The sequence below is a fragment of the Hemicordylus capensis genome, chromosome 3, assembly GCF_027244095.1.
Source record: "Hemicordylus capensis ecotype Gifberg chromosome 3, rHemCap1.1.pri, whole genome shotgun sequence".
Taxonomy (NCBI): Eukaryota; Metazoa; Chordata; class Lepidosauria; order Squamata; family Cordylidae; genus Hemicordylus; species Hemicordylus capensis.
The window spans coordinates 184431104-184451209 of record NC_069659.1 but is presented as its reverse complement, the minus strand read 5'-3'; the positions used below and the strand labels follow the sequence as shown (position 1 = coordinate 184451209).

At 44.0% G+C, this 20106-nt stretch overlaps 1 long non-coding RNA gene across 2 annotated transcripts in view; it reads left to right on the top strand.

Moving 5' to 3' along the window:
- The first annotated feature begins 924 nt into the window (after positions 1-924).
- The window catches only part of LOC128349240 (uncharacterized), a 48733-nt gene continuing 29551 nt past the window's right edge, over positions 925-20106 (top strand). For both annotated transcript variants that reach the window (XR_008318651.1, XR_008318650.1), the window contains exon 1: positions 925-1253. This is a non-coding gene — a long non-coding RNA (uncharacterized LOC128349240). The remainder of the gene's footprint in view (positions 1254-20106) is intronic.

The following is a 20106-nucleotide window of genomic DNA, read 5'->3' as shown; positions in this document are numbered from 1 at the left end:
ACATCCAGAACATCTTAGCAGGTGCGGTTGGGAGCTAGTGATTGGATCATAAAACAACCTTTATATGTCTGATTATATTATTATTCCCCACTTACAAAGAGATGGGCTGAGAGAATAGCTCCTAATGTGTTCATGGTCAAGGTGAGATGTGACCCAGAGATGTCCTGCTTCACAGCTGCTACTGCTATGAATGTTGATATGCCATTTTCCAACAAAAGTTCTCAAAGCAGTTTACATAGATAAATAAATAATATTTAAGCTCTTTCCATGGCACATATAACACCTTACCTTGTGATGAATTATTCTCATTTGCAACTAAGCACAATTTGTTCTAGAAGTTGAAAGCATTCTGAATGCTATAGGAGAATTAATGCCCCTGAGTAATCTGTATACTATGGTGATGAAGGCTACTGAAAAGCCTGTTACTTGCTTCAGTGCACGGGGGAACATCAAATGCTTCAAGGCTGAACTTTGTTTTAAGCATTACAAATCTACTTTTGCAGTGAAACTGAAAGGTAGCAAGGCAGTGTGCAGAAATATACATCTATGTAGCATACTGAGAGGGGTCTGATGTCCATCTCATGGACTCAAAAGATGCAAGGTTCAAGTTCCTGCTTAAAACACAAAAGACATTGTAGATGGGATAAGAGGAAGGAGTCACATCTTTGCTTTCAGCATTAACAAAATAATTAACATGGAGGAACTGCAAAACTTTCTAATCATGTAATCAGACAGCTCTGTAACAAATGAACCTGATCCACCTGCAATTGAATGGCATATATGTTTTTCTCTGTGTTTGCTTGTACTGATGTGGGTTGATTTCTCAGCTGCTGTCATTTTGCATTGCCTTGGTAGTTAGCACTGATGGTTATAAGACATCAGAAGTTCCCACTTAAAGTCTAAGATCTTCAATACAGAGAAAGTAACATGCTGTCTGCAGAGGTGTTTACTATCACCCAGTAGCAGCCCCTCCTCCTGCCTTGAAGCCCTTTTGCCCTGCTTGTCTTTCACTCAGCTTTGTCTTCTCCTTTCGCACTACAGTGGCTTCATTCTGCTGCTTGCCTCGGCAGAAAGGCCCAGAAGGAGAAGAAAAGAAAGGGGTAGTTATGTAGCAGCTATTCTGATAATGGATCAGCTCACTTGCTTGTTCCTGCCCTCCTTGGTCCTCTGGACCAAATCCCACTGGCCAACTGGTCAGATGGAAGGGATGCAATCCAGCCCACTGGCATCACCAACAAGAACAACAGGAGGAGGTGAGTAGAAGAAAGTTGAGCCACATTAAAGGAGAGGATGAGAAAGTATGTGTGTTTGTATCCCTGTGTCTGAATTCTCTTTAAGGTGGCACTTCTGTGCACACATAATTGGGAGTAATCCTCACTGAATGCAGTAGGACTTACTTCTGGGTAGATGCATAGGAATGCACTATAAAAAGCCTTCTGTGCTTTGGGTCTCCCCAAATTAAACCTCCACCTTTTCCCTGCCCCCATCCCTCTCTGCCTTGCCTTCACTAGGCTGTTTAGCTTGTTAAAAATATCATTGTCTAAACAGGGATGAAATTTACTATCTGCTGCTTTGATGCCTATAAATGAAGAGAGGTACTCTTTACTGCATATGCCCTTTGGCAAATGAATAGGATGCAGAGAAAGGCAAAAGAGTTATTTCACAAATAGTGGGAAGATAAGTAGTGCTTTGTGAATGCGAAGGGCAAACACTGCATAAATCACACCCATTTTGTGACTGGTCCTATCCACTAATAGCATGTTTATGACCAACCCTTCCTCCCTCATAGACCCTCCACCTCCTCTCCAAATTCCAAAAGTCTTGACAGGGTTGGGGAACGCAGCTAAAACCCGTGTGGGGTTTTTTGTTTGTTTGGGCTAATGGATAGTGTTGAGATCTAGATCTTAAACACTTTAATTAGTAATTCCAAGGCAGAAGTGACCCTGGATCAAAGTGAGCCAGTGAGAATTTGCCTTAGGGATCCTGTAAATTTCAAGCTAGCTCAAGATCCAGTAATGGGAGAGCATTCTGCAGCAGGCCAATAATTGCCACACTGCCCAGGGTTTGGACTCTCTAGTTAGGAATTGGAACCCAGAGACCACCACTTCACCAGAGACATAACTAGGGAAAACGGCGCCCGGGGCAAGCACTGAAATGGTGCCCCCCCGTGCCCCCCCGCCCCCCAACATACTACATTATACTTAGGTTTTTCCTCACAAGTGCCCACCGCCGCTGCCAAGCCAGGCCACTGACTGGCCGCCAGGCGCCAGCAAAGCAATGGGGGGGGGCGCAGGCAGCACGGAAGGGACCACTCATGGGGAAGGGGGCACCGACGCGCTCCCTTGACTGCTGCAGCGCTGCTGCACTGAGCAGGAAACATTTGTATTAACAAAAAATTAATTTTTTTTTTAAAAAAAAATTGGTCATGGCGGCGCCCCCCACGTGACCAGAAAAGATGGCGCCCGGGGCACGTGCCCCCCTGCCACCCCTATAGTTATGCCTCTGCACTTCACTAACCATTAAAGGCCCAACTCCCCTTTAAGCTCTCGAAGGAAGGGCCGGGCTTGGGTTCTCAGGAGGCCTGCTTTTTCAGGTAAGTGCTCAGCTGAGCTCAGATCCTTGCTGAAGCACCATCTATCTTTCCAGAGAACTATCTCAGCTCCTCCACAGCTATCAGATTCTTGCTGCTGGAAGTCAGTCTTCCAGGCCTTTTACAATGCTTCATAAGTTCATAGCTTGTAGAACAAAGCAATTTGCTCCATTATAGCATCCTGCCAAGATTGGTGCCCCTTGGTTTTCACAAAACTGTGTGGTTTCTGGATTCTTTCCCATATCCTTTCTCTACAAGAGCACATGAAATTGCCTCAAATAAACTGCTTTAAATATTTCCACAGCTATTACTACCCAATCACCTGTAGTTCACCATGCAAAACAGAAGACCACCCCCACCACCATACCATTGCAATCCCCCAATCCTCCTTAACAAAAAATCCTGTTAATACAATTAAATGATTGAAATTTATTTCTATTTTGTTATATTTTTATTTCCGCGTAGCTATGAAGCACCAGGGAACACCATGAAACATTCATTCATTTACCTACCAGTGTCAGGTTCTCCTGACATGACATGGGAATGCAAAATGTATTAAGCATTAGCAGCATGTGCTCCATATGTGGCAGTTCTAAGGAAGATATCACAACCCTTTGAATGATTCCATGCCTAAACTCCTATGCATTAACCTAATATTAGCTCCTTGGGGATACTTTGTCAAAGAGAAAGGAAATGAAAGACTGTTAATCCCCAGTTTCTTCAGAGTGGAAATGCTAGAAATTATTTGTCACAGATGTGTTTTTGTTCTTGTGGTAACAGTACAAAGTGAACTATTCCATATTCCTACCCATTCCTACTCATGAGGATCATGGTTCCCCTCCACTCCTTTCTGATTCCTAATATATATTAATACGTATGGTAGAAATGTATCTCCTGAGAACCTTTTGTCTGAGTTTCGAGTTGGGGCTTTTTTTGTTTTGTTTTTGGTACTTGAAATATGTATATAAGTGTTGGAGATGCAGTTCCAGTGCATCAACCTTTTGCACCCACTATCCTAATGACCACTAGGGGCACTGGGAGCAGAGGTAGCTAGTGAGGTTCTCCTTACCTGTCCCTGTTTGCCTCTGCTATATGACCCCTGCTTTGACTCCTCAGGTACTTCCTATAGTGAGTCAGTCCTCTTCCTTTCCTCCTAGAAAGAAGATGGAAACATCTCTCTCCCTCCCTACCTACACTGTATTCATTATGTAGCTGATAGAAAGGATAGGTCTTTCCTATCTCATATGTACTTCATCAATAAATCAATTTAGTTTAGACTCTACAGTGATCTCCATGTGAGTTACTTAAATAGCTGCAATAACTAAACTCTGCACTCTGTAACTGGAGTGGTAGCTTTCTTGGTGCTTGGCAGAATAATCACAAATCCCAGCAAAAAGTAATGGCAAATTTTCCAAATTCATCTGAGTTTTATGAGGTGGTTGTTTTTTAATAGAAAAAGTAGCCTCTTCCAATTCCCAAAAGACTCTCTTGTCCATCATTAGTACAGTAGATGAGGTGTAGCAGTGACCTCATTGAAAGGTATAAGATTTGCCTCAAAGCTATGCTTGATCATGGTCTGAGAGCTGACAAAAGAATATTATTGTTCTGTAATGGTTAAGAGTAGGGAAGTGCATGAATCAATTTTTTAAATTTGATTTGTGCCCAAATTGAATTACCCCTGATTTGTTTTGTGTTCAAATCTGTCCTTCCAAATCACCCCAGATTCCATTTGGATTTGATTTTATTCAATTTGGATTTGGATTGATTCAGACCACTGTCCTGGGGCACCAGATATGGGTGGTGGATAAGTCCCTATGGGCGCCACCTAACATGCAAATTTCAAGGCACAGGGCACTTGGTTGATTTTTAATGATTTCTTTTAGTTTTTACTGATTTTGTATATTTCCACTATAGTAAATAATGGGGATTCAAAGTTGCCCTATTATAACCCTAACATGGATCCCCAGCTTTCTGGATCCCCAGATATGAGCTTTATTTTTATATTTTTTAAAGCTAAGCTCTAGCCCTTGTAGAAGTGGAGTTATGGAGCAAAAAGTATGGTCACTATTTTTCAAGTGTTTGGATTATTTGGTATATAATAACTTTTGCCCATAATGAATCCCAATGAGGACTCTTTGCATGCCTCCATTTCTTCTGTTCATTTTGACTGTCATTGGAGAGTGTCAACTGCCATGTGTCAACTACACTCCCCCACAACACACACACTCTGGGGTACTCAGTTTATTTTTTTAGGAATTTTTGAAGTGTTTAGATTCTTGGGTGTCTTCATCACACACCTACATTTCTTCTGTTCATTTTGACCCTACTGTTTTGCGGGTGGGGAATTAGTAGCATCCCATGTGCCAACTAACCCCGCCCCCCAACCCACAAGCCACTGGACACTCAGTTTTTATCTTAGGAATTTTTGAGGTGTTTAGACTCTTCGGTGTGTAATGAATCCTCATAGGGATTCATTATGAGGAAAGATTATTAGACACCAAAGAGTCTAAACACTTGAAAATAGTGGAGGCAGTGGCCAGGGGTGCCTTTGCACGACTTTGGCTAGTGCTCCAGCTGCATCCCTTTCTCAAGAAGGCAGATCTGGCCATAGTTACCCATGCCTTAGTCACGTCATGGCTGGATTATTGTAACATGCTCTACAGGGGGCTGCCCTTGAAGAATATCCGGAAACAGCAGCTAGTGCAAAATGCGGCAGCTAGGGTTTTATCCCCTAGGAGCTGCCTGGTGGGAGCACATCACACCCATTTTGAAAGAGCTGCACTGGCTACCAGTTTGTTTCTGGGTCCAATTCAAGGTGCTGGTTTTGACCTTTAAAGCCCTTAACGGTTTGGGCCCAGGATACCTGAGGGACTGCCTGCTCCCAAGGGTTACTGCCCACTTGATGAGGTCATCTGAGGGGGCTCTGCTCTGGGTGCCGACAATGAGGGAGGCTTGGTTGTTGTGCATGTGGGACAGGGCTTTCTCTGTTGCTGCCCACAGGCTCTGGAATGCTCTCCTGGTGGCTATTCACTCCTCAGTCTCCATCATAGCTTTTAGAAAGAGTGTAAAATCTTGGCTTTTTGCCCAGGCATTTATTTGATTCTCTGCTGCTGCTCTTTGTACTCTGTATTGCTTTTATGCTTTTAATTTTTAATCAGATTTATTTAATATTTTTCAATTAATATTTTAATTGTGTCTTTTTTACCATCTTGTTCTTAAATTTTGCTGTAAATCGCCTTGGGATTGTTTTAATGAAAGGCGGTATATAAATTTAATGACAGATAAGCAGATAAGCAGATAAGCAGATAAGCAGATAAGCAGATAAGCAGATAAGCAGATAAGCAGATAAGCAGATAAGCAGATAAGCAGATAAGCAGATAAGCAGATAGATAAGCACTTGAAAAAATTCCTAGAACATAAAATGAATAGTATCCCACTGCCTTGCAGGTGGGAGGGGGAGTAGTTGGCACATGGCAGTTGATATTTGGCACTGTCCAAAGACAGTCAAAATGAAGTTGTGTAATGAATCCTCATTGAGGAAACATTATTATACACCAAAGAATCCAAACACTTTAAAAATAGTGACCACACATTTTGCTCCATAACTCCACTTCTACAAGGGCTAGAGCTTAGCACTTGAAAGAAAGAAAGAAAGAAAGAAAGAAAGAAAGAAAGAAAGAAAGAAAGCTGGGAATCTGGGGAAATTAATAGGAGGAATCTGAATCTTGAATCGATTCAAATCAGGTGTGATTTGATTTGGACCTGAATCTAGCCAATGGACCACAGAGGTGATTTGTTCTGTCTCCAAATCACCCAAATCAGCTAGATTTGGGTACAAATCGATTTGTACCCCTATTCGTACATTGCTAGTTAGCAGGTGTTTTCCTAGGGGAGTGAATTCTGGGTACAGAAATCTTTCTAAGATGTTTGGATTGGGGAAAGCTGCCACATCCCTCCTTCAGCTAAAAGGAAGGGACCAATGTAAAGAGTGTGAAGGAGAAAGCTGAAGGCTTTGTGTGGAGTACATGGTTCCTCTCCACAGGGATCTGATGTGAGGTAGCAGAACTGCTGCCTGATAGAAATCCATACTGTTTGCCTCTATTGATGCCTACTTGTATATCTGTAAATAAACCAAACGTTACTTTAAAATATCATGTTTTCATCAAGCAAACCAGAACCCAAGTCTGCTGACCCTTTTCCCGATTTGGGGATGTGTGGGGTGGGGGTAAGGCACAACTGTATTATTTTCCACACTATTGCAAAGCAGTAGGAAGTATCAGAGAGCACCCAAAAACCAGGTCAAAGGATTGTGTGTTGCCACAGTGCGACTCTGCGCCACAGCAACTCATAAGTAGCCCCCTGACAGGGAGGCTACAACAAGTTGATCTAGCCACCCAGGGAAGGTTCCCTGTTCATCTGCAGTCAAGCCCGCTCTCCCAGCAAACCCCATTTTGGGGCTTCACACTACTTGTGTGAAGCACCTCACTTTTTGATTGGGTGAATGACCCCTTTATTTTTATAAACCTGTACTTTTCTTTTTGTGTATTATTGATATTGATTTATGTTCCCCAATCCTCTGGAGGCACAATCAGAATCTCTTTGTAAGGCTAGATTCTGAGGTCATTCACACAGTCAAAAACTGTGTTCTAACTATCTGTGCTTCCAATTTTCAGTTGTGTGGAAGCAAGTTAAGAGGAAAACCTGGGTAGAAGCAAGGTAGGAGGAAAAGCTACCCAGGTTTTCATCCTACCTTGCTCCCATACAACCGAAAATTGGGAGTACGCACAGCTCCCAAACCCAGGTAGAACACAGTTCTTGATCTTTTGCTGGTCAATGACCGAATAAACTTATAACCATAACCAGTTCTTGATCATGTGAATGACCTCTTTGTATCAATTTTCTCCTTATCCACAATACCTATTCACATGGTTAGTGCAACTAATGTGTACAGAACTAAAGAGGGGGTGGAAGGGATGCTAGGAATATCTATGCAACATACTGTACTCTTTGCTACAATTCTCCATTTATTTTGGCAACCCCAGCCACCTGAAGGTACTCAAACAGAAAAAAAGCAGATAATTAAGAACATGTTGTGCATGAGAAAATGGAGACATTTCACTTGAGGAGAGGTTATAAAAGGATATAATTACCTGAAGCAGGTTGGAAAGGGATATAATTAGAGTTATATAAAATAATGCAGGGAGTATTCTGAAAACTACCTCCATAGCCATTCACACTGTAGAGTTGCCAACACACTTGCAATCCTATAACTTAATGTAAAAATTACTACTGTTGCTTTTTGCATCCTAGCAAACTGCCCATCATTATGGTGGGTAGGGTGTATGAGGAGGCAGAACTCTTATATTGTAGGTATTCTATTTATGTAGGACAGAGCGGAGGGATGCACTGTATTCACTGAGGGGAATAAACTGGTTCCCTGCTCCAGGGGGTATTAGAGTCTGGAGAGTGGGTCACATTTTGCCCCCTTTCAACAGTATCTCAGACTGCAGCCTTGTTTAGGTTTGTCCTCTAGAATGCAAAGAACATCTCAGAAAGGAATGAAGTCCTATCTGTATAACACAATGAGGCGCTACACACAATCTGTGTGTAGAACCTAACTGGGCTCTGCGGGGAGAGTGAGCTTAGCCCGCTCTCCGCACAGATGAGATTGGCCACTCACATGACTACCAGTTCCGTCGCAGGGATCGGGGGCTGCCTGGCCCCTGGAAGTCCTTGGACACCCCGCATGAGTGCATGGGGCATTCTGAGGAGACCCCCGAGGACTTGAGGCTTGTTGGAGCCTCCCAGTCAGGGGGTTTCCTTGCAGCCACAGTTAGCAAATGATCACAGAAACGAGGGTCTGGTGGTATGCTTTAGAGGTGTGCATGAATAATTTTTTTCTTTTCATTTTGTACCTGAACCGAATCACCCCCACTTTGTTTTGGGTCCAAATCTGACCCCCCGAGTCACCCCAGATTCGATTTGTACCCAAATTTTCCAAATCTGAATCAATTTGGATTTTTAAAAGGGTAACAGGGCCAAAGGAGTGGGGTGGGTGGTATTTCCCAATGGGTGGAAGCTACCATCCAAATTTCAAAGAAATTGGGCAAAGGGGTGATTTTTCAAGAATTTTTGAAGTTGGCACGTCTTTAAGCTTTTTCTCATAGAGACTAATGGGGATTTCAGCAACCTTATAGCTCCATGTGGTGGGTGGTAGTGCCCAAGGAAGCTACCATCCAGATTTCAAAGGAATTGGGCAAAAGGGTGATTTTTAAAGAATTTTTGAAGATGGCATGTCTTTGGGGCAGATTCAGGGCAGAAAAGGGGTTTCGGGAGCAGAAGAGTGGGTCAAGTGGTAGTGCCCCAATGGGTGCCTGCTACCATCCAGATATCAAATAAATTGGTGATGGGGTGATTTTTAAAGAATTTCTGAAGTTTGCGTGTCTTTAAGCTTTTTCCCATAGGGAATAATGGGGATTTGAGCAGCCCTTTAACTCCACTTGGGGGGCACCAGAGCAAGTGGTGGTGTAGTGCACATAGCGTGCCAACCACCCCCAAACCCACAAGCCCATGGGGCACTGGGTTTTGTTGTTTCTGAGGGGTTCTGAGAGTAGATTCAATGACAAACAGTTTTCACCTTCTTATCCCTCTCAGCTTTCTTACAGTACCTTTCCTTTTTGCACTGCTGAAGCAGTTCAGGAGGAGTAAGATGGATAGGAATCCTCACATATAAATACTTTGACCATTATTATAGACAATGACATTTTAGGATAAAATATTCTTTGGGATTAGGTTACTGATTAAAACAGGATGTCTGTAATGCCCCACATTGGGGCTGCGTGGTTCATCAGGGCAGAATAGTCCAGGTCTGGCCTCAGAGTGGTGGCCCTTGGCTGCACCTATGACAACTGCCTGTTATTGCCACAGATAATGGAGGCTCTCCTGCCAAGTCAGACCTTCTGCTCCACAGGCTCCTTCCACCTAAGCAGCCCTTACCCATCTGGCCACTCATTACAGGCCGGCCTGTCTGTATATGCCCCTGAAATCCCACAGGTAATCTCACGAGATCTTATCTCGTTTGAGACCCCGTGGACTCGCAATCATTCAGCACAGGATCTCACGAGGTGGAAATCACATCTTGTGAGATTTTGGCACTCCTGGAAGGCAAAAAGCCATCCAGCCCCAGGGCCAGTTTATTGCCTCTTTGTCAGCCGAGGTGTCTGCCAGGTTGGTCAGGGGTTGGGCCAAGGACATGGGAGTAGGTGCCGATTTGCAATGGGAGCCAGGCAAGTCACGGGGGTCTGCACCGGGGCCCTGAAAATATCTGAATAAGACAAAGTAGTGACAGCTAGTCCCATATGAAATGCCTTAAGCTGATTGATGATGCTAGAATATATTTCAGGAGCACACAGGTTTCCAAGCTGGCATTTGCTCTATATTCCCTAAGGTGAGAGTGGAGTAAACAAAGACATTACTAGTGTCAGGAATAATTCATTAAATAACACTTTGACATTCAAGGAGAGATCTGGAGAACATTCATGTTCCTCTTTGAGGTGGGGCAAATGTCCTCTCTCCAGTTCCCCAGTTGTCTGTTTACTTAATACTCCTATTTTTTAAAAAACCCCAAAACTATCACATTTGTATGAGCAAGTATGAGTTCCAGGAGGGTTTGGCTGTTAGGTCTGTTCTTATCAGACTTCTTATACTCTTTTTCTCATGAAATAACATACAATTGAAACAATTCTTGCATGACTCCTTGAATGAAAGAGAGTCTTAAAAGAGAGCCAGTTGGGTGTAATGTATAGGGCAGGGGTACTCAACTTCGGCTCTACAGCTGTTTTTGGACTACAGCTCCCCGCATCCCAGCTACAGTAGCCAATAGTCAGGGATGATGGCAGTTGTAGGACAACATCTGCAGGAGGGCTGGATTTGAGTAGCCCTGGGATAAAGCATAAGATAAGAGGCTCATTCACTCAATGAGGCTATTCTCACCATGGGAGAAAAACGGGCTAAAGGAGCTAGCAAATGGGGTTAGTGGAGTGAGTCCTCCGCTAACCCCATTTCCCCGATTGTGAGTCACCATGGCGTGGCTCTGCGCCATGGCGACTCATGAGGAGACCCCCGCTGGTAGGCTAAAATGAGCCTGTCGGGGGTCTCCCCAGGATGCCCTGCACACTTGTGTGGGGCATCCTGGGACTTCCGTGTGGCCCCCAATCCTTGCAGCCCCTACCGGCTCCATGATGGAACCAGTAGTTGTGTGGGTGGCCAGTCTGGCTGCCCAGCAATGAGCGGCTGCTTGTCTGTGGGGAGAGCAGGCTAAGCCAGCTCTCCCCGCAGAACCCTCCCACAAAGATTGTGTGTAGAGCCTCAATTATTCTTATACTAGTCTTGATGGCTATAGGATACATCCAGACTCAGTCAAACACAGAAGGGCCTTCACCCTTGCCCGTTGTCATGCCCTCCCCCCCCACTGTACTTTTGAGGAGAGGCTTTGTCACTGTGACACTGGGGAGGTCAGAACCACAAAGCATGGACTCATCTTCTGCCCCTTTTATAGAGACAATTGGGCCAAGCTTATATTTCCAGTACTTCTCAAGTACCCTGGCTGCCCAAGCCATGCCTATACCCAGATGTTGCTCTTGGATGAAGACCCAGCCTTTATGCACAACACTGCCATGTTCTGTGTGGCAGAGTGTAGGATCTGCCGGGCCTTGACTGCCAGTCCATACCCTTGCATAAACTCTGCATAGCTCTAAACTACTGACTATTTTATCTTTTCCTCCTAGTATCCCCATTTAGCTAAATTATTTTACATACTCCGTTTTAGCCACTGTTTTTTGCATTTTATATATTTTATGCTCATAACTTTTAAAATATAGCTGTTTAGAAAAGGTTTTAATGATTTCACAGCAGCAGATACCTTCTAAGGCATAGCAGTTTTATAATATTATAATATAGTCTTATAGTATTAGAGTAGCAATTTTAAAGTAGTATAGTTTTATGGTTCCATTACTTACTTTTATTTTTATGAATCATGCCTTACTGTTCTGTCTTATGCTTGTCTTAGACAATAATAAAGATGATTGATTGATTCAGACTCAGAGGCAGGATGCTTCTGAATACCAGTTGCAGGGGAGTGACAGCAGGAAAAGGGACGTGCCTTCGTCTCTTGCCTGTGGGCTTCTCAGAGGCATCTTGTGAGCCACTGTGGGAAACAGGATGCTGGATTAGGTAGGTCTTAGGCCTGATCGAGCAGGGCTGTTATGTAGGGTAGTAGGAGAAGCCTCCTACCGTCATTCAGGAGCTGTGTGTGCTCCCGTTTTCTGATTGTCTGTGAGTTAAAAATGAGATTGGAGGCACCAGCCATGATCATGTGCTAAGCTCTCCAACCCAGCTGCTGCTTAGCACACAATCACTGCTGGCACTTCTGGCCTTGTTTCTAATTCGCAGACGATAAGAAAACAGAAGCACACACACACAGCTCCCGAACCAGGGAAGGAGACTTCTCTTACCGTAATAATAATTGTGTGAATGAGCAGGACTGAGAAGACCTGAGTTCAGCCTTTTTTTTTTTTTTTTTTGGCTGATCACTTGTGGGGTGGGGCAGTGCAGAGTGAAGCAATGCAGAGTGAAGCTGTTTGCATCTATTTGCTCAGCAAAAGCCTTTCCTTTCTTCCTCCTGTATACTGAAGAAAGGCTTTGGAGCAACTCACACAATCATCGTGGGCGGAGTTGAGAGGGTGCAGGGGGAAGGCTGAACATAACCTACCTCCCCATCAGATGATGAAACCGTCCATCATCAGCATGCCTCCCGCGCCCCCACACGGACACCCCTGCTCCATGCAGCTCAATGAAGCATGGAGCAGGACAGAGGGATCCGGGGCCAGTTGTTGTTGTTCTGGCCTCCAGGCAGCCCTAAATGCAATGTACAGCAAGTGCATTGCATTGGGGATCAATCACACGATACCCGGTAGCTGGAGTAAGGGTGCAAGAGCACCCTTAATCTTGGCTAAAGGCCAGGTTTGTTAAGGGGGTTGGCGGGTGGGGAGCAGAGGGATCCACAAGGATCCCACTGCTTCTCACGACCAACCTAACCCTACTTGAGTTCATGTTCCACTGACATTCTCAGAACATTCCTTTCTTCACTTTTTGTACAGGAAATATAGCTTGTTGCAATGATGAGCACTTTCTAGTTTGTTATAAAGATTGAAGATCAGAGGAAAACAAGCACCGCATGCCTCATGGTAACTAGTCTGTAGCAGGTGTAAGTTGCCCTGTGGTGGACAGATTAGGTCACCAAGTAAATAGTGATTGAGTCACTGGTAGGAATATTTGCACTAACATGAAAAAGTAATTATGATTTAATTTAAGAAGGTTGAAAGAACAAGATGAAAAGTATTGCATCAAATGGTCTTGTAAAAAAAAAAAAAAATCTGATGAAAGCTCTCCTAAAGTAAAAAGCATATCTAATTGGACTTGAAGAACACTCAGTGAATGCCACTGGGCCAGCAAATGACTAAGTTCCCCATGAAAGTATAAATGGTAAGAAGCACCTGTGCCTTCCTCTTCTTTTACTCAGTGTTCCTATCTTGGCTTAAATAACACTGAAAAGCTTTATTACATGTACCCTGTTTTCCTATAGCTGCCAACAAAAATAAAAGGACTGAAAATGAAACTTGGAACAAAAGTGTGGTTTTGCCCTCTCAGATGAAACATTTCAAAGGAAGCTCAAAGAGTTGTAATAAGCTGGCAAAATTCCCATCTGAAACCTAGGTTCTGAACATGAGTCGGGAAGTATTTTCTAAAGCTACCCTATCAGTGGATACCTTGGAGCGTGCAAGGTAGGGGGCTAGTGTGACCAGGGGCCCCTTGGCATCCCCTTGCTACACTGGAGCTCTTGGGGAAGTCCGATGTTCAAAAATATGGTTTTAAAACATTTGCAAGGGTGTTGTAAAAACCTTGTGAGAGTCTGAGTGTGCGGATGGCTGCCTACAATCTAAGCATGATGATTGGGGGGGGGATACTAATAAAACAATCAAAATCACCTTGAATGTAAAGTATTCATATTCAATTTAGGAATCAAATGTCCACCTGAACCATAATTAAGACAATTCAGGATAATTTCAATCTGGCTGTTTAAGATTTGTTAGCGTTTCCAATACTGCTCAATGATTGTTCTGTAACAGCAACAACTTCTTACCATGCTCTAATAAAAGTACCATCTAAAATGTTTAGTTAATGTGTGAGAATACCATGAAGCTATTCACACACACAGGCAAATCTGGGCCAAGGAAGCCAAGCCCAGTTTTGCCTGCAGTGTTTGTACTGCTGAGATTGGGCCTGATCCTGATGGCACCCCGGCGGCAAACCCACTCTCTTGGGAACCACCTTGCAAAATGCAGTTAGGAGAGCGAGTGCTCTAATAATCCCGTTTCTGTGATCGTCTGCCAGCAGCCACAGCTGGCAGACTGCGGAGATCCTGGCCAGCTCTAGGGAGGGGAGGGGGGATCCCTATAATATACTGTGCACTTTCACCGTGCATTATGGGCACTCTTTAGGTGGGGCAATGCTGGGCGATGTGTCCTGGCAGCCCGACCACCCCCAGGCTACCGGCAGCAACTGATAATCATCTGAGTGGGCGCTCTCTCTGTTGAAGAGGGAGCCCTTGATCTTCTGCGGGGAGGTAAGCTTTTTAAGGCTTCCTCCTCACCAGAGGTGTATCTAGGGAAAATAGCACCTAGGGCAAGCACTGAAATTGCACCCCCTGTCCAATCATCTGACACCCATCTTTCAGATAACTTTACCATAATATCAGCTCAAAAATACAAGTCCAGACACTTTCAGGAGAAAGAGGTTGTAAGCAACACACACACATACACACATACAATGTGCCAGCATGCCTCCATGTGCTCGGCATGCCTCCATAGAGCTAAGCAGTGAAAGCTCTCTTTAGCAAATGCTCTGTCACCTCAGCACACCTCACTACAGGTTGCTGCCTCCAAGAAATTCAGGGATGCGTTTTAAGGCAAAGAGCTTTAAAATATGTTTTGCCTTAAAGGGAGATGGTTGCAATGGGAAATCCTAGGGGCCCCAAACAATCTGAAATTATCCAGCAGCTTACGATAGGCTTGGATCCAGCAGCCTGATCAGGAAGAAGGTGGAAGTTGCAGCTAGCCACAGAACAGCAAAACAGTGTGATATTCGAATCAGAAAAATGGTGAGGCAGGTCTCACGATCAAAGAGACCCGGCTGGGGAGGATGAGTGGGGAGAGCAGGCTTAGCCTGGTAAGGTTGGCCCTGGCCCATCCCCTCAAGTTCTGCCTGGCATGCAGAGGGGGAAAATATTACTAGCTAGAGCAAGCTGGCTTCCCTGCAAAGTAGCTACAGGCTGAGAAAGCGGGAAGGCACACCAAGGGAAAGGTGTTTGGCTCTGGAATGGCCAGTGAAATAAATTAAAAAGAGATAAATTGCTTGACTTCATAACCAATCAGCCAGCTTTCCCCTAACTCTGCTCCAGGAGCAAACATAGATGCAATTTTGCCCTTGATTCAGTGTGCTTCCTGGCTCTAAAGGTAAAAACAAAACAAAAAGCCCAATTCTATTGCACACATATTACATTTCCTGTTGCTGTGACAGATACTAAGGTAGTAAGAGCATATCGCCTGTGATAGTGCATATTGGATGGAGGGCACCAGCCACCTTCATAGCATTACAACCCTTTCAAAAGTGAGCTCTGTCATAAATGAACCAAGTAGGCAGACAAATATGGTGCCTTGGATAAGTTACACCTCCCTTGTTCAATACAGAGGCAGGCAACAGGCAGACTGGACACTAAACTTTATGTCTCGTTTATCAAATGCACTAGTCAATCAGAATCACAGACTATTCAATGTGTCTTTTAAAAACAAACAATTGTGTTCAAAGTAAAAAGGGAGTTGCATTGATTTTTTTAAAAAAGACATTCTAAAATATAACTTTTTTAGAAGGCAAGGAAACTTGAGCAAATCTACTTGGGATGCACACAGGCAATAAAAACCCGAGTACAACTCAGCTAAATTGAAGGAAATAATTTGCAGCACGTTAACCACTTATTTCAAAAGACAAGCCATTTCTCAGTATAAGACTGCACAACACGGGGATGGAAATACATTGCAAATGCAACATTTCTGGGTGTGAATTCTGACAACAGTTGTGTGTGTGTGTGTGTGTGTGTGTGTGTGTGTGTGTGTGTGTGTGTGTGTGTGAAAGAACCACACAAGTTAAAGGCAGGCACTTTCCAAGTTTGAAAGCCCACAAACCTTATCATCAGATTGCTTGACAAATATGCAGATAAAGATAGAGCTCTGTATCAAGAATTAAATAGCATGCAAGTGAATATTTCCATTTTATTCCTTGCCTCTCCCCATATCCTTCGGTTTTGCCAGCTTACAAGGTATTAAACCAACATTGTCTTTTTAAAGGATGTTTTGTCCACTTACTTTTGTGCCATTTATATCTGTTTTTTAACTGCTTGGGTCCATTGCCAACTTTGCATTCTTCCAACTCCCTAGATCATGGAAAAAACTAGACTAGGGCCTTGCAGAGGCCATTTGAGCATGTGAAGCAGCCATTTTGTTTTCAGTGGTCATTTTTTTAAAATGGTCACCGCACATGCTCAAATGGTCCCTGCAAGGTGCTGGGCCTCACAGAGGCCTTTTGAGCATGTGCAGCAACCTCCAAAATGGCCACTGCACTGATTTTTGTAGGCCCAAACAGGCCTGAAAATCAGCCCGGGACAGGCTGTGGCAGTGATCTAAGAGGCCGGCGGGGGGAAGGGGGGACCTTTGCTGACCCCACCATGGCCTTTAGGAAGCCCCCCAAAGGGGCTACAGGTAAAAAAAATATTTTTTAAAAAATCCGTGAATGGGGTTGGGGGTAGGGAGTAGCATGGCACTGGCACCCCCCCAGTGGCACCCAGGGCATGTGCCCTGGCTGCCCCACCCTAGATTTGCCTATGCTCCTTTCTCACTGCTTGTGAGAAAGGGCTCTGTATGCCTGTCTTGCCTTTTAAAAGTAGGTAGGATATATTATGGTATTTTTTTCTGTTTTGGTTAGTTGGTATTAATTTCACGTGTATTGGCTTATGATGATTTTGATTGGGGGTGATTAGACTTTGGTTGGGATTAAGGAGAAGTTTTAAGTTGCCCAAGCTGATGTTATCTGCCTAGGAGGAAAGGGGATAATTAACATAATGATTTCTTCTAAGATTCAAATTGCTTTGTGTAGCGTTAAAAGGCTAGGAGGTGCAATTTCTAGACAGGAACGCTTAGGAATCCCCATGGGGACCTACTTACACTTAGGACAAATATACTTCTAAATGTCTATTGATGTTCTGTGGCTTTAGAATGTGGGGATTTTATTTTTGTACGGTGATATGCAACTTGATTAATGAAAAACTAGTGATTAAAAAAGTAGGTCAGCCCTTGAAATTTACTATGCATTATAAAAAGGGGGAAACCAATAATATATAAAATAAGTAAATATAAAATGCTCAGCACCTAATATTGGCCTTTGGGAGGAAAGGAGAGAGTGTAAAAAGAAGGAAATAATACCAGAGGAAATGCAGCTTCTATCAAAACACCTTTTATGGTTGAGGAAATAAAGTTGTCGTAGGTCCATCTGGAATTAACCAGTCTGGCTCTAGTGACATGGTGCACAACTGATGAAGATCTGCTGCTGCAGAACTGATATCTGATGACCAACTAGATATTGCATTAAGCCCTTCATTAACACTGATAGGCTTCAACTTGGTTTCAAAACCAGTAGCTGGATCAGGCCCCTTCATGGATCAGGACACTGGTGGGAGGGTAGGAGCTTTTATAATCTCACCCCCGAACCAGAGTCCTGATCCAGACTGAACCTCTGTGGCTGTTTTTTCACAAGGGGAAATGTTTTCTACCTTGTGAAGTAGCAGCTGTAGGATAGAAGTAATCTGGATTGGGACTGGTGGAGGGGTAGGGATAAAGCCCCTGCTGCCATCATGTCCTCAATATGCAGAGAGTCCTTTCTCATGATCGGAGAAAGGGCTCAAATGGGGCAAGGGGAGGAAGCCTTCCAAAGCTTACCTCCCCTACAGACGATCCTCGTGAGGAGTCTGGGCATAGAGATCACGCACCTAGACGTGCAGCTTCCTTCTCAGGTGACCCTCTTCTTGTGGAGGGTTTGGGAGCTGGGAGTGTCTCCCCACCTCCCAGAGTTCCCATAATGCATGGGGCAAGTGTGGATCCACCTGACGCCAGCCGGGAGCCCCACAGTCTCCCAGCCTCAGCTGCAAGCAGCTGGAGTGGGCAGAGGATTAAAAAAATGGTGTTAAGAGAGTGTGCTCTCTCTTAACCCCATTTAGGAGGGTGTCTGACTTGGCTGGTTTGCTTCTGAGGTGCCACTGGGATTGGGCCTGATCCTGGTAGTCCTCGCGCATGGGCAAGACTGTGCCTGGCTTTGTTAGCCCGGTTTTGCCTGCATGTGGAAACAGCCTCAGAGGGATGTTCCAGCTACAGTTTTTGAGCCAAAAGTTAAGCTTATCATTGCTACTGATGGACTTAATAGTTGGGCAGTCTCCAAAATTAGTTGATATACTGGCGTATGCATGATGGATCTACACCAAATTCTTCTCTCCTGACCTTTTCATTGCATATATATATATATATATATATATATATATATATATATATATATATAAAAGCTGCAAGTAAAGAACCAACGTTTTGATGTACAGACGTCAACTTCATTGTTTTATATCTCACGGTTTAAAAATCCACACTCTTATATTCCAAAAACTCTCCTTAAATCTAATCAGGCACCTGGTTAGCACATGAAGGGGGTGGGTGCGGAGGCAGAAATTGATTACTCATAACTTTGCCGGCTTATCAGTTACTCTAACAGAAAAACAAAAGAGGGGAGGGTGTGAAATAAATTACTGCTTACCCTTTAATAGCAAATGAGGCTATTCTCATGAGCATGCAAAACCGGGTTAAGGGAGAACCACGGGGCGGCAAGCCCGCCAAAAGTAGCCCCTTAGTTAAATGAGGTTAACAGAGCAAGCACTCCATTAACCTCATTTTTAAAATTGTGTGTCTGCTCTGGCCATATGCAGCCATGGTGGGCACACTCAGGGGGAGGGGGGCTCCCATTAATGCACTGCGCACTTGCATGGTACATTATTGGGGCTCTGGGGGGCAGGGCACCTTGCTGGGGTACTTTCCTGTGCCTGACCCTCAGAACTGCCAGGTGAGCTGTGGGTAGCCTGCAGGAGAGCCTCTGTTCATCTAGGCGGGTGATCCGCCCACCCAGGGAATGGTAAGAGATCGTCTGCAGGAAAGGTCAGGCTAATCTGCTCTCCCCACAAACCCACCTGAAGCTTTTCACATGGATTGTGTGAAAAGCTTCTATGTATTTTAATATTTCTTTCAGTTCTTCCTTACCATTGACCTCAGGCTGTAACTTGTCTAAAAACAGTGCTTCCCTTATCTTTCTTTCGAGTGTACACTGTTTTTTCTAAGATGTTTACTTTAGGAGGCATTGTTTTCCCATTGTGTTTATTTTTCATATGAACTGACCATGGCCTTTCCCTATTTATGTATTTGGCATCTGCTAGCTCTTCTTTAAATCTAGTAACCAAATGTCTTCCTGTTTCCCCTATATAATGTTCACCACATTCTGTATAGGTAGTTTTGTCTCCAAAACGTTTGGTGCTGCACTGAACATTCAAACACGTGTTTAATTGTCATCCTGAGAATTCTGGATCTGAAACAATTTGTTGTCCAGTTTTCAAAATTATCTCTATATTTCAGTAGTTCAATATTTGATAAATTGGCAGTGTCACCATTCTTGAATATCTTGGTTGGACTGGCTGATCTGCTTCATGTGATGAAGCCAAAATAGGATTAGTTAATAATAAAGGGCATCATCAAAAATCAGGGGACTTAAATCCCCCGATTTCTACTGAAATAAAGCAGACTTAAGTGTTTATTAATTTTAAGCCTCTTTCACAGCTTGTTCACACAATTGTTTGAATCTAGGTTTAATGTGGGTTACCAGCACTGAAGTGATTATGTGAACTCATGCCAAACTGGTTTATGGCCCGAGATTCCCACCTTGCATGGGTTATGCTAATGTTAGTAATGCTAATGTTAGTAACCCACATTAAACCTAGATTCAAATGACTGTGCAAATCCAGCTACAATCTTCAAGCTTATTCATGTCACAAGAAGAGCTAATGAAGCTTTTCTCACGATTGGTGAGAAGAGCTTCCTCGAAGTCTGCGGGGAGAGAGAGGAGAGGGCTTTCCCTCCCTTCCCCTTCCCTGGGTGGGTGAATCGCCCACCTAGATTAGCACTGGTTCTCTTGCAGACTGCCCTAGCCTGGGTTAGGCTACTCATGAGAATAGCCTCAGGGCCTCCTCTGATGTTGGCCTAGGCTTTTGGATGCTCTCATGGTGAGTGTCCATTTCCTGGCTTCATTGCCTGCCATTAAAAAGC